Consider the following 5,731-nt stretch of genomic DNA (forward strand, 5'->3'; position numbering starts at 1 on the left):
TTACTTTCCTGATTATTCTGCGGATGGCATAATTGTCCACAGTCCAACGCCACAGAAAATATATATAAGTGTGAGTCGGCCGAACCACTTATCCAGTGTACCGTCCTTGACTTGAGCCCCAACTATCCTATCCAAAATGCAAATAAACCCTTGAGCATTCCGTTAAGGAACAGCGGGGATACTTCTCTCATATGAATAAGTATAGCCGATCCGAACGGCGTGATGTAGAGCGGCACCACTTTATAGAGAAGTATACACGGCTAAGATGAACTGCTAACAAGTATTGCCAGTACTAGGAGGATATAACCATCGCTGAAAAATTTCTCTGATGTTCTGTCCCGGATTTGAATCTAGGCGATCAGAGTCAAAAATGGGCATGCTGACCTATTACCGATCTGTCGATTCAAGATTTCGGGCCAATAAAAGGTGAATTTTTCATCCGATTTCATTTCGACTCCGCTGCTGAAGATTATCTAGATTGGATCATGTTAGGATGTAGTTGCATCTTCCGATTAAGTGCCTTAAGCCCAAAATAAGCTAATTTTTAACTTGATTTCGATGAAATATGAGAATGAGCCGTCACAGTCCCAAGTTATCTTTACCTGGTATGATACACATCCGACCATATTTGTATAGAGCTGCCATATAGACACCTCTCCCAATTTATTGTCTTTGACCTATGAAAGATATATTTTGTATTCGATATCAATGGATTTTGGATGGATCAATGGATCCATATAAAAATAACGATTTGAGAAACATCAACAAGAAATAATGAAACTGACAACTCCCAGATGACGACCCATGGATTCATGAAACGTAAAAACTCACTCAGAGTCATCCAAAATTTACCAAGTCCAGAACGAGATGTCAAACTACAAACTCGATTAAAGTGAAGTACGATCTCATAAATCCGGGGCTATGGATCTTCAAGGTGGCTACCACTTCATTTTTTCAGGCAGTGAAATCCACCGAATAAACGGGGTCGGTCTTTTGTTGTCGCCGAAAGCAAAGCAAGCGCTTCAAATATACAATGTTATAGCTGAAGGCATCACGACAGCAAGATTAAATTCAAAACTCTGCAAAATATCTATTGTGAAAATGCTACGCTTCAAGAGAACCCGATGACGATGAAACAATGGATCAATTCTATTTCCAACTCGATTCAAAAGGAGATTTTAACCTCGTTATGGGGGATTTCAATGCCAAGGTAGGCAATTACAACAATAATGTATAATCTATAGTGGGAGTGCAAGGACTTGGCGATACCAGGAATGACCAGGTGACTGATTGGTTTATTTCTGCACAAGGAACCGGCTCTTTATTGAAGGCAAAAAATTCCCCCATAAAAATATACACGAATATACCTGAGCATAACCATCAGATGGAAACACCCGTAATTAAATCGATCGCGTAGCAAACTCTTTCTGGGTTCGCTGATGGATGTAATACCTAGACGAGGAGCCGAAATCGACAGTGACCACATGATCTTAGTGGCCACTCTACGTCTACGCCCAGCCGCCGTGAAAATGACTCAAACAAAGAGAACAAAATTTAACCTCCTCCATCTCAAAAACCACAAATCCGCGTGAATCGAGCAGATACAAAATATCACCCTGACTCCTGAGATTATTGTCGGAGACAGCCACCTCTGTCATTGGCACTGCTAGACCCAAAAAACCATGGAAAAGCATCGAAAATATAAAGGAAATATAAAACAGCGAAAACTTCTAGGCAATGCTCTGCTACGGACAAAATCAACTGTAACAACAAGTAAAAGCGGTCTAAGTTCAGCCGGGCCAAATATTGGGAACCCACTACCATGGATTGTTCTAAACATTTAAACAAAATAAATTTTGTTGAAAGGCATAAATTTATTCTACGTACTAAACTTCTGCCAAACCATCAAAAATTAAAGCATCTATGAACCAAACAAGGATGATCGAGAGACCAGTTTATATGAGAATTATAATATATTAATAATAATATAATATAAAGGGTGATTTTTTTGAGGTTAAGATTTTCATGCATTAGTATTTGACAGATCGCGTGGGATTTCAGACATGGTGTCAAAGAGAAAGATGCTCAGTATGCTTTGACATTTCATCATGAATAGACTTACTAACGAGCAACGCTTGCAAATCATTGAATTTTATTACCAAAATCAGTGTTCGGTTCGAAATGTGTTCATTCACCGTAACGTTGCGTCCAACAGCATCTTTGAAAAAATACGGTCCAATGATTCCACCAGCGTACAAACCACACCAAACAGTGCATTTTTCGGGATGCATGGGCAGTTCTTGAACTATTATATATATAATATATATAATTATATATTATATATAATATATATATATAATTATATAAAATTTCAAGCAAATCGGACCAAAATTGCGGCTTCTAAAGGCTCAAGAAGTCGAATCGGTTTATATGGGAGCTATATCAGGTAATAGACCGTACTAGACACAGTTGTTGGAAGTCATAACGGGACACCACATGCAACATTTCAGGCAAATCGGAGAAAAATATATAATATATATATATTATATATAATATATATATATAATTATATAAAATTTCAAGCAAATCGGACCAAAATTGCGGCTTCTAAAGGCTCAAGAAGTCAAATCGGGAGATCGGTTTATATGGGAGCTATATCAGGTAATAGACCGTACTAGACACAGTTGTTGGAAGTCATAACGGGACACCACATGCAAAATTTCAGGCAAATCGGAGAAAAATTGCGGTTTGTGGGGCTCAAAAAGTCAAATCGGAAGATCGGTTTACACATGAGCTACTAGCTGGACAGGGTCCGCTCTGCTGCGCCTTCTTTCAAAAAATTGCAAATTTCAAATTTTGCCCATGAACATTCCACTAAGGAACAGGGGCAAACTTCTCATATATCAGTGAGTGCAGTCCAATTAAAGTTTTAAGCTCAAAGATAAGGGGCCTCCTTTTTATAGCCGAGTCCGAACGGCGTGCCGCAGTGCGACACCTCTTTCGAGAGAAGTTTTATATGGCATAGTACCTCACAAGTGTTGCAGCATTAGGAGGGGTAAACCACCGTTGAAAATTTTTTTTCTGATGGTCTCGCCAGGATTCGAACCCAGGCGTTCAACGTAATAGGCGGACATGCTAACCTCTTCGCTACGGTGCGCCTTCTTTCACTCTCTTATTTTATCTGAGCCCTATACTGACACTGGTAGGAAATAAGTCATGTTTTGGGGTGCTGGTACGGCCTTTCAGATATTACGCCCAAATACGGATACCATTTTCGTGCTCTACTCAAAAAGGACTTTTATTTGAGCCTTGATTGCTGTGCTCGGTAAATATATCCGGTATAGGTGTATCTAGGCTCAATTACCTATCATTTGACCCACATATTGTCACTATTGGTTAATATTATCAATTGGCGGGTTTTGGAGGTGGCACGGCCCCCTTAGATATGTAATATTTAAGGGGACCGCGCCCTAAATAAGTATACCAAATTTCTGTTTTTGAATTATTATAAACAAACCAAATTTCGCCGAAATCGCCCCACTCATCTCCTAAATCTGACATTTTGGTAAAATAGGGTAAGGGGAGGGCCCGCCCATTACAGTTTGGATGTTTGATCTTCCTCACTCTCTTGATTTTGGTGTTGGATTAGAGTTGCCAAACCCTTTGCCCGAAAGTGGATATTAGATTCAAACACCACATTTAAGCTACATATTGCTATAGTCGGTATATATGTATGGTTTAGGGGAAGTTTATGAGTTGAGACGTCCCTGCAACACTAGGCCATAAAACAGATACCAGATTTAAGCCCCTTTTTGTCATAATCCAAAAATGTGTCCAGTTTGAGGGGTATGTCGGGTGGGGTTGCCACCCACGCACTTAGCCCCGAAAAATATCAGCATCGTGCTCTACCCACAAATTTCTCTCTTTGAGCCCCAATCGCCATTGATTTAGGGTGAGTTTATGGGGTGAAACGAGCCCCAAACACTTGGCCTCAAAATTGGATATCAAATTCGTTTTTTACAATCAAATACCTAATATTTGCTATAGTGGGCAAACATGGCCAGTTTCAAGGGGGTTTAGGGGGCGGACATTGAAATAATATCAGCATCGGGCTAGAACACGATTTTGTTTGGTCCCAAAATGTCAAGCATTTTGAAGGTGTCTATCAATATATTCAGGGCAATGGGTCTCGTACAGATCCAAACTAAATATTATTGCTCCATTCAAAATCATATTTCAAATACGGACGGACGCACAGACAGCAGGACAGACGGATGGACAGACGGACGGACGGACTGACATGGGCAGATCGTCTTAGATTTTTACGGTGATCAAGAATATATATACTTTATAGGGTCGGAAATGGATATTTCGATGTGTTGCAAACGGAATGACAAAATGAATATATCCCCATCCTTCGGTGGTGGGTATAATAATATATGAAGGCCGATCAGGATAGAACAGGACAGCAATAAAAGGTCTTTGGTTAAGTTCGAAGATGGGCTATATCGGACTATATCTTGATATAGCCCCCATATAGACCGATCCGCCGATTTAGGGTCTTAGGCCCATAAAAGCCACATTTATTATCCGATTTTGCTGAAATTTGGGACAGTGAGTTGTGTTAGGCCATTCGACTTCTTTCGTTAATTTGGCTTAGATAAGCCCAGATTTGGATATAGCTGCCATATAGACCGATCTCTCGATTCAAGGTCTTGGGCCCATAAAGGGCGAATTTATAGTCCGATTTTACCAAAATTTGGGACAGTAAGTTGTGTTAGGCCACCCGACATCCAACTTTAATTTGGGCAAGATCGGTCCAGGTTTGGATATAGCTGTCATATGAACCGATCCCATAAAATGCGCATTTATTGTCCGATTTTGCCAAAATTTGGGACAGTAAGTTGTGTTAGGCCGTTCAACATCCTTTTTATACCCACCACCGAAGGATGGGGGTATATTCATTTTGTCATTCCGTTTGCAACACATCGAAATATCCATTTCCGACCCTATAAAGTATATATATTCTTGATCAGCATAAAAATCTAAGACGACCTAGACATGTCCGTCCGTCTGTCTGTTGAAATCACGCTACAGTCTTTAAAAAAAAGATATTGAGCTGAAATTTTGCAGAGACTCTTTTTTTGTCCATAAGCAGGTTAAGTTCGAAGATGAGCTATATCGGACTATATCTTGATATAGCCCCCATATAGACCGATCCTCTAATTTAGGGTGTTAGGCCCATAAAAGCCTCATTTATTATCCGATTTTGCTGAAATTCGGGACAGTGAGTTGCGCTAGGCCTCTCGACGTCCTTCGTCAAATTGGCTCAGATCGGTTCAGATTTGGATATAGCTGTCATATAGACCGATCCTCCGATTTAGGGTCTTAGACCCATAAAAACCACATTTATTATCCTATTTTGCTGAAATTTAAGACAGTGAGTTGTCTTGAGCCCTCCGACGTCCTCCATCAATTTGGCTCAGATCGGTTAAGATTTAGATATAGCTGCCATATAGACCGATCCTCCGATTTAGGGTCTTAGACCCATAAAAGCCACATTTATTATCCGATTTTGCTGAAATTTGGGACCGTGAGTTGTGTTAGGCTCTTCGACATCCTCCTTCAATTTGGCTCAGATCGGTCCAGATTTAGATATAGCTGCCATATAGACCGATCCTCCGATTTAGGGTCTTAGACCCATAAAAACCACATTTATTATCCGATTTTG

Source organism: Stomoxys calcitrans, chromosome 1 (genome assembly GCF_963082655.1).
Source record: "Stomoxys calcitrans chromosome 1, idStoCalc2.1, whole genome shotgun sequence".
Lineage (NCBI taxonomy): Eukaryota > Metazoa > Arthropoda > Insecta > Diptera > Muscidae > Stomoxys > Stomoxys calcitrans.